The 9,152-nt window shown below is 47.7% G+C and overlaps 1 non-coding gene across 1 annotated transcript; it reads right to left on the bottom strand.

Annotated features, from left to right (window-relative positions):
* Positions 1 to 7,834: 7,834 nt before the first annotated feature.
* LOC123406602 lies at positions 7,835 to 7,973 on the bottom strand. Its single transcript, XR_006612269.1, has one exon. It is a non-coding gene; the product is annotated as a small nucleolar RNA Z247 (small nucleolar RNA).
* Positions 7,974 to 9,152: the final 1,179 nt, after the last annotated feature.

Below are 9,152 nucleotides of genomic sequence, written 5' to 3' on the forward strand. Positions count from 1 at the left end.
TTTTTTCTGATTTATCTCAAAATATTTTGGGGACAACTGCTATTTGTTATCACTTATTATTCGTTAAGATGATTTCACATATGTTTTTCAAAAGCTTAGAACAGGTTAATGATCAAAATCACTTTATCCATGGCGGGTTAAGCATCATAAGGAAGCTTCAAACGGCGGATTAAGTATTTCAAATCGCCTTAAGGGCGACATAAGGATTCTTTTTGGAGGTATCACAAAAGCAGTACCGATTCCTAAAGGAGACCTATTACATGGCTCTTATGGCCAAATCAATGAAGTTTTATTCTGCTGACGCCCTTGGATCAGCCTGCTGCGAGCTTTGGCCAACCTCAATCCGTAAGTCGCCCAGTACCCAATTACACTTGGCCAGAGCGGCAAAGTCATCTTCATCGGTCAGGATTGATGAAAGATTTGCGTCCAAATCAAAAGGATTCTTGGGTCGCCGTGGAGTTAAGCTGGTCGTCACAAAAGTTGGGCGGGTTGACCTTCTTGTTCTTACTATCATAGGCGGCCTGGTACTTTGATAAGTCCAGACTTGCAGCAAGTTGAGTCGCCGCCAGACGGGAGTCCTTGACAACACGCTGGTAGTCCTCTTCGGCGAATTCTGACCCGTCATTCTTGAGTTGAGGAAAGCCCGCCGCTACTTCTTCTGGGTTGATCTCTGGAGAATATGTTAAGCATTGGCTCAGTGTAGTCAGTACCCCCTTCCGGGCGGCTGACCGAGTTAACTCGCCAATCTGGGGAGGAAGCGTGGATAGGCAGCCAAGCATCTTCTTTATGGATGTTATAGGCTCCTTGGCGCCCATCACTGCTTTCACACTCAGCACACTGCCGGTATATAGCTGCTCTGTCAGCGTGTAAATCGCCTTCAACGTCAGAACGCAATCACCCTGAAGGTTGGCGGCTCTCGGACCTGTACAAGGGGTAATGATAATCAGCGATTCAGATAAGAGTTATTTGTTTAAAAAGGTCAAGAGTTAGTATTTTACCAAAGACGGCTTGCGCCATGTTTGAGATATGACGTTTTAAGCCGGACAGCTCTTGCTGCACAGTAACCAGCTTGGCTTCAGCCTTTTTCTGCTCGATTTGTTGAAGCATCTTGGTCAGCTTGAGCCCTTTTTAAATTGGCTTTTAGTTTTTCCATCTCAGCTAAGACCAGTTGATACTTCTCCTCTGATTTGGCCCGGGCATCCTGCTGATCTGATAAGCTCTTCTTCAAGTCGCCAAGTGTTGATTCTGTCTGGATAAGAGATTCCTGTTGAAACATATGGTTAAGGGGCAAGTCTCAGAACTATTGCAAGCAACATCCCTCACACTTGGGGGCTAATGTATATTTTTTTTCAGACAAAATTATATTGCATCAAGACCCGGCTCATCTTTTTACTGATGACCCGGCCCTTGGGGGTTACTGGTCGAAAGTTTTTTAACAGTCATCCAAGACCTGGCTCATCTTTTTACTGATGACCCGGCCCTTGGGGGTTACTGGTCGAAAGGTTTTTAACAGTCATCAAAGACCCGGCTCATCTTTTTACTGATGACCCGGCCCTTGGGGGTTACTAGTCGAAAGTTTTTTAACAGTAATCAAAGACCCGGCTCATCTTTTTACTGATGACCCGGCCCTTGGGGGTTACTGGTCGAAAGTTTTTTAATAGTCATCAAAGACCCGGCTCATCTTTTTACTGATGACCCGGCCCTTGGGGGTTACTGGTCGAAAGTTTTTTAACAGTCATCAAAGACCCGGATCATCTTTTTACCGATTACCCAGCCCTTGGGGTTAATGGGGATAATATAGTATACAACTAAACTTACCTCATGTTTATTTTTCAGCATCCGAAGCAGGCTTTTCTCCATCTCATAACTCGCCTCCAAGGCGACTTGCAAAACCAGAGCAAAGCTCTTTCAATTCCAAATGTTCATATTCAGAGAGCTTAGCCTTGGAGAGTCCAGACTCAGGAAAAGTTTGAGATGACGATTGCACATGCTTTGATAAAGGGACAAACCGCTGTGGCCGGTTTAGAGAAGCTGGTACCAGTGATAATTACAGCGTCCGGGTCTTCTGCTGTTGTCAATGGACTTGGCGGCTTGGGGGCATCCATTGTTTCCTTGGGAGAGCTAGGGAGATCCACTTGATCCTCGGGTTTGTCTTGGGCCGGGTTATGTTGGATCGGCGCCGGCTCTTTGATTGGCTCCGAGATTATGATAGGAGTTGACCCGTTGGTTTTCCTTGTCTTCGCCTGTGCCCTGAAAGAGGAAAGAGGCGCGTTTAAAGACTGAAAATTTATCACCATCAGATTCAAAGTAAAATTATCAAAGGACTTACCCAGGGACACGGATCATTGGCGGAAGTGTCGACATTACTGAGGCGCCAGATGTAGGAGGAGAATCCTGCAAGAGTTGTACGTCGAATATATAAGCGGGTTACAAATGCGATCCAAAGGAACATGAAGAAGTGTTGTTCAAGGATACCTCATTTGGCCTTTTCTTGTTCTTTGTTGGTAAGCCGGACACCAGATCACCGGAATGACTTTGGGTCTTCCGATTTGAAGTGTATTGTGCTTTCTTCAGAAGAAAATTTGGGTCCAAACAAGCATTTGGATGTGAGAGGGGAACTTTCCCACAAATTCGCCTGGCCGGCTTAGGTGGAGAAGGAGATGAATCGGAGGAAACAGAAATTACCTCTACGGAATACTCCTGGCTTTCGTTGTCTTCATTCTATCCAAGAGATGTAGAGATATAAATACAAAGTTAACAGTAATGGATGGCGAGTTAAGAGAAGATAGGTCTTTACCTCCGAAGGTGCGTCGCCGACTTGAGATTCATCGGCCTCGGATGGTTCGGTCACGGCATCTTTGCCCTTGCCCTTGGTTTTCTTCTTTGGAGGTGGCCTAGCTTGTTTCATGGCTGGCTTTTTGGGCTTCTTGGACCAAAATTTATCACCTTTCTGAAATGGCATATGTTATAAAAGGCCATGAGTCGAATGAAACATAAGGAGTAAAGACAAAAGGCGGGTTAAAGTTGCTTACCTTGGGTGTCGGGTTAATCTTGCAGAAGGGTTTAAGGCCTATTTGGTCGCATTTTCCCGCAGGTTCGCCGGTCAGCTTCTTGAGGATGGTGACAATATCATTTTCCGTTAAAGCCGTGCGGAAGTAACATTGAGGATGATCTAGGGTGCCGTCAAATTCGCACATTAACCCGTCCCGATGACTTCAAGGGAGGATGCGCCATTCGACCCAGCAGCGGATCAAGTCAACTCCAGTAAGGCCGTTGTTTGTCAAAGATCTTAACTCGTACAATAATAGGATAAAATCTGATTCCTCCTCTTCGGTGATCTTGTCCGGGAGCTTGAAATTCGTTGGAAGGCGATCTTCCCTATAACCCAGAAGCTTGTTTTCACCTACAGGCGAGGTCTCTTGACAATAGAACCAAGACTCGCCCCAGCCTTTGGGGTGGTTTGGCATGCCGAGTGACGGAAATGGGCTATCCCTGCGGCGCTAAACATTTACACCGCCGAGCTCCAGGCTGGGGCCGTTGTGAAATTACGTTTGGCGATTTAAGTGGAAGAAATACCAGAATAAGGGAACTGAGGGTTCCATCCGCAGGTAAGCCTCACAAAACACCTAGAACTGGCATAGGTTGCTTATCGAATTGGGCCCTAGATCCTGGAGGCGGACATTCATGAAAGCCATGGAGTCTCTAATGAACTTCGATCTAGGCGGCTTAAAACCCCGCTCAAGGTGTTCAACGAAAACAACTATCTCCCCTTCTTTGGGATTGGGGATTTCCTCTTCGAACCCGGTACGCCAACCGATAACATCCTGAGGGTCCAAATTTCCCGTTTTCACATAATCCTCTAGTATGGCATCATTGACCTTGGTAGGGAGCCAGTCACTTTTGAAGACGGCGCCCATACTACAAAGAAATTAAGTACGGGTGAGTTGGCACGCCAAAAAATCTACTGTAAGAGGTGAAACAATTTCATTTGACTCACCAAATAATTTGTCCGCGGGCTGAGGAAAAATCTTGACCCGCCAAATGAAGGCCCGAGTCAGGTTGCTATGGCGATTTACGAAGTTTGGCTACTTAAAAAAGTTGTGTCTCAAGGCGTCAGAGGTATTTATCCAAAAATGGTGAAGTATGAAGACTACAAACAGTTTTCACATAACGAGCGGTAGATTATGGATCTACTGGACAGATGAAAATAAATACGGAAAACGACCGGATACGGCAACAACCAAGATGGGATGATATTGTTGTTCTGGTGAAATACTACTCTAAGTGTGCAAATCGAGGGTGGACGAATAAAGGTATTAGAAACATTGGTTTTCTTGTCGTCATCGATATCAACTAATCAAGGACAAGTAACAACTATTCGAGAAAGCATCAAGAACATGGCAGTGATGAACTTCGAAGAAGAATGGGGATCTGCTCATGAGTGAACGGAGACCTAACGTGGTGGGTTCGGCCGGAGATGGTCGACGACGACGAAGGCTTCTGGAGGGGCGCGAAAACCTCGGACGGGCGCGGGGAACCTTCGGCGGCGACGAAGTGCTTGACAGCAACAAGGTGGCCGACGACGATGAGACGGTCGATGACGGCAAGCAGCTGGGCTGCGGTGAAGTGCTTGACGGCGACCAGATCCTTGGGCGGCACGAAAGCTTTCGGGCGACGGCAAGAACTGCGGTGGGTGGCGGAGCTCTCGGGAGGCAATAAGGGTTTTTTCTGTGATAATGGGGAGAAGGGTGACAAGACTGGTGGGTGGAATGCGCCAGACCTGTCCCCCCCACGTATTTAACAGGGCAGGCGCTGGAATCGAGGCGCCGTGAGCGGGAACCACCAAAGGATAAAGATTCGCCATGATGGCGCTCCGAAAATTTTGGGATAGCGATACCAAAGGATCCGTTGGGATTACATCATTATCTTTTCTGGAATTCAAGGGATAAGAAGATACCAACGAGAAATGGTTTGGCGATTTAAGTTTTTCCGCAACAGATGGCGGGTTAAGTTCATGGCGTATGGAGAAGGATGAAAAATGAATCTCCCTTAACTGAGCAAGAATATTGGCGTGAAGAAAATTCAAGTCAATCCGGGGCCTAATGTTGGGGATATTACCTATTAATAACCCGCCCTAGTTGGGCCGGGTCACCAAATCAGGCGATTCATCTAAGCGTGGTTCGGGCCTTGGCCTGGCAAGACCGAAGGTTGTATGGCGGTTTACAACTTTCGGAAGGTCTCCAAGCTTTGGAAGATGCCGATTTAGAGATCGTAAAAGTCACGGTTTGTAGAAAGGAAACTACCCTTGTAAGCCCTAGGGACTCGTCCTGTATATAAAGGCGAGTCCCAGGGAAGAAGAGGGCAGGTTAGAAATCATCGAGTGCTAGGTCTGCCGAGTTACGCCCTCCTTGTAATCGAAACTCCATCAATACAACTCAAAGAAGGACGTAGGCCTTTACCTCCTCATGAGGGGCCGAACCTGGGTAAATCGCTATCTCACTCCCGTTCAACCCCTTTGAGTCGCCACCAAAGTGTGATAGCTCCAATACTAAGTCCTTTCACGAGGACATCTGCCGTGACAAAACCACGATAGTAGGAATGATCGACGTAGAGGATCCAGGTGAATCCTCGGGTGCAGGGGACAACAATACCGAGAGGGATTCAACGCGTGCCGTGTCGGCCAGATCTTCTACGACGGTGTGCTGGCCACCATCTAACACAATCTGCGCAGGAGATCCCAGCCCATCATGCACCGATGATGAGGCGTCCCCATGCAGATCAGCATCGGATTCAGCGCCTGGCTGGTGTCGCAGGTGGCACATGTAGACGCGCAGATCACCCGAGAGATGGGCACGCGCAGGTGGCGGTGGCCGTGTCATTTAATGACTGGTGTCAGGCACTGATTGGAGCAGGCCACGCCCAGGTGAAGTCACTGACAGGCCCTGCACGTCCGTGGGCGCAGATCCCTGGGAGGATCTCCTTGGCTGCGGTGCCACTGATCCCGAGGGGGATTGGTTCCCCTCTTGGGGACACATAAAATGTCGCCCGTTTTCCCTGTTTTCTTCAGAATTTTCTGTATCATCACAAGACTCAAATGCATAGTTATGAGGGTTAGTCAACAATTGATCATTCAAGGTATTTCCCCCTTGATCAAAACTTGTAAGATGAGGGGTTAAGAGAAGGATGTCTTGCCGATGAAGGGCAGCGACATTGGGGTGTAAATCAGTGAATGGAAATTTTGTTTCATCAAAGACCACATCACGAGAGATGTAGACTCGACTGGTGGACACATCTAGGCATTTGACACTCTTATGTTTTACACTATAACCAAGGAACATGCATTGCTTTGATCAAAACATAAGCTTGCGTTTGTTGTAAGGCCTAAGATTCGACCAACAAGCGCACCAAAACACACGTAGGGAGTTGTAGTCTGGTTTGATGTGTAGGAGGCGTTCCATGGGAGTTTCATTGTGGATGACACGGCTAGGAAACATGTTGATGATATGAACAGTAGTAACGAAAGCCTCATCCCAAAATTTGAGGGGCATGGAGGCACCAGCCAAAAGAGCAAGGCCGACCTCAATAATGTGTCTGTGTGTGCGCTCAGTTGAGCCATTTTGCTCATGTGGATGGGGACAAGACACATGATGGGAGATGCCAAGTTTTTGGAAGAATAAGTTTAATTTTTCATATTCAGCCCCCCCCCTAGTCAGATTGGAGAGCAATGATTTTTGTGTCAAATTTTCGTTCAACGAGTGCTTGAAAATTTTGGAAAACTTGGAACACATCAGATCTTTTCTTGAGAAGATAGATCCAAGTATATTTGCTAAGTTCATCTATGAAACTCACATAGTAGGTATGTGCCAACAAAGCTAGGGGCCGGACCCGAGACATTAGAAAAAATGAGTTGTAAAGGCTTGAAACTGGATACGTAACTGATGACTCTTAGCACACTGACATGAATCACAAATAGTTTCAACATGACACTCAACCACAAATGGGAGCTTATTTTTCCTAAGCACTAGGTCAACTAAAGAAAAATATGCATGCACTAGACGATAGTGCCATCGAGTTGAAGTAAGCTTGGTGACACCATATGCTCGCTTATTGGATCTTCTAAGCTGTGGAAGCAATGGATAGAGCCCTCGAACACATCTACCTCGGTATGGAACCCTCTTCATTGCCTTATCCTTAATCAAAAAGAAGAAGGGGTGAAACTTGAGGAATACATGATTTTCAAGGGCAATTCGATGAACAGAAAGGAGATTAATGGAAGCACTAAGGACTTGCAAAGTTTTCCAAAGATGGATTTTTCGACGTGGGGTTTTAATAACTGAATGACCAATGTGTTGGATCCTCATACCTATTCCATTGGCAGTGTGGATCTGGTCTTCGCCACGATACTTTTCTCTCACAGTGACTTTCTCAAGTTCACCCGTGATGTGGTTGGTTGCACCATTGTCGACATACCAGTTGGTGTCGACGCCATACGATCCTTCATCAGCTCCAACAACTTTTTCATCCTGTGAGGAGTCACCTTCATGCTCATCAAACCAGTACCAACAATCCTTAGCAGAGTGGCCGGGTTTCCCATAGATTTGGCATCTGATGGCATCGGGACGAGAGGTTTTGGAGGAGCTGCGGTGACCCTTGTTGTTGTAGGGGGGTGGCCGTTGCCCCCGAAGTGCTGGGAGTTGGTGTTGTTGGCATTCCCCACAGGCTTGCCCTTGTTCCGTGGCGGGCCACGGTAGCGAGACCCTCCTCGGCCGCCATGAGAGGCGAAGTTTGCAGATGATTTGAAGACGACGGCTTTGTGGAACAACACCACCCCTCTGGTCAAAATTGCTCATCTGAGCAAAGAGATAATCGAGGGTGACTCGTTCGGTGAGGGCGTCAAGGGCCGACGCGAGGGGCCGGTACTCGATATCCAGCCCTACGAGGATGTAGGAGATGACTTCATCGTCATACAGGGGCTTGCCGGTGGCTGCCGGCTCGTCAGCAAGCGAGCACATCTGGGCGAAGTACGTACCCACACATTGGGTCCCCTTTTGCGCGTTGGAGAGAGAAATGTGGATGTTGTTCACCTGCAATCCGGACTGCGATGAGAACATGTTGGCAAGTGCAGTCCAGAGCTCGTTGGCCTTACGGATGGAGGTGACCTGAACAAGCACATCTCGAGATAGGTTGTTCAAGAGATGTGCTAGTACCCGTTGATCCTCCCTGACCCAGGCTTGATGTAGAGGGTTCGGGATAGAAACCTCTTTTCCATCTTTGTCTTTGGTGATTGTGCTCTTCGGTGGCTCCGGTGTGGATCCTTCAGCATAGCTGAAGACCCCCGCGCCGATGAGCCGTGGCATGATTTGCGCACGCCACATGACATAGTTTTTCATGGTGACCTTCTCCATGACTTTCCCATTGATGACATACATAGGTGCGGCGAAGGAAGACGACATGGTGGAGCGGCGGAGGTGGCGAGAGGAAGGCTAGATGTGATGGAGGAAGGAGGCTCTGATACCATGTAAGATTGAGCTTAACGTCTTACCTCATTAGAGGCGACGGGTCCGTGTTATATAGGCAGGGGCCAACAATGGTATGCATAAAACTTGGAGAGGAAGATTACAAAGAGATAAGTACTAGGAGAAGGTAGTTTAAACAATAGAATCTAAACTACTCTAGATATCCTAGCTGCACGCGGCAGAGCCGATCCTCTCCTTGTGCATCACGTCGGGAAGTTGGTTTAACAAGTATAAATTGTCGTATACGGCTGGCAAAGTGTAATCATCAAAGAAAATAGAACTATAAGTTGAATGTCCAAGATAATATACTCCACTACTGGAATTCTAAAGGCATAGGTCCCAGGGTCTACATCCCAGACGACTCCGGTCCCAGAGGCTACAACCCACGAGACTCCAGATACAAGGGCTACGTCCCAGGGGACGTCTGAATGGGATACCTGGCCAGATCTTCCCGAGGGGCCGGGTGGCCATGCTAATGGCGGCGGTCCTGAGTCTACTGATAGTGAGGGTGAGAAGACCGGTCAGACCCCTCCGCTGATGCCAGGCATTATCGCGGCGAGAACGGTGAGTTTCATTTGAGCAGTCATTAGTTACTAGTCTTAATATTTGAGAGTCATCATGCTAATGAGACATTGC

Source organism: Hordeum vulgare, chromosome 6H, assembly GCF_904849725.1.
Source record: "Hordeum vulgare subsp. vulgare chromosome 6H, MorexV3_pseudomolecules_assembly, whole genome shotgun sequence".
Taxonomy (NCBI): Eukaryota; Viridiplantae; Streptophyta; class Magnoliopsida; order Poales; family Poaceae; genus Hordeum; species Hordeum vulgare.